Source organism: Capsella rubella, unplaced genomic scaffold (genome assembly GCF_000375325.1).
Source record: "Capsella rubella cultivar Monte Gargano unplaced genomic scaffold, Caprub1_0 scaffold_7, whole genome shotgun sequence".
Taxonomy (NCBI): domain Eukaryota; kingdom Viridiplantae; phylum Streptophyta; class Magnoliopsida; order Brassicales; family Brassicaceae; genus Capsella; species Capsella rubella.
The window spans coordinates 3,332,036-3,332,437 of record NW_006238917.1 but is presented as its reverse complement, the minus strand read 5'-3'; positions in this window follow the sequence as shown (position 1 = coordinate 3,332,437).

Below are 402 nucleotides of genomic sequence, written 5' to 3'. Positions count from 1 at the left end.
TGAGATCTCTTCATTATCAGGTACCTGAATTTCTTTCTTTGTCATGTCTACGGTCTCTTCTAGAGAACCTTCAGGATTCTTTACATCCTCGGTTTCACTATTGCCAATTTCTGCTCCTTTTCTTTTCCGAGGATTCTTATCTTTGGAACCAATTGGTCTACCACGTTTTAAACGTGCCTTAGATTCAGTAGCAGCTTGATTTAGTCCTCCTTGGACATCAATTCTAACTGGAGCATTAACCGCTGGGATATGAGACTTAGTTACTCTATTTGGGTCAGCAAATGAGTCTGGCAACTGATTTGCTAAGCTCTGTAAATGAATTATCTTTTGGACTTCTGATTCACATTCTCTAGTCCGAGGATCATGAAAAGATAATGATAATTCATTCCAACGGATTTCATT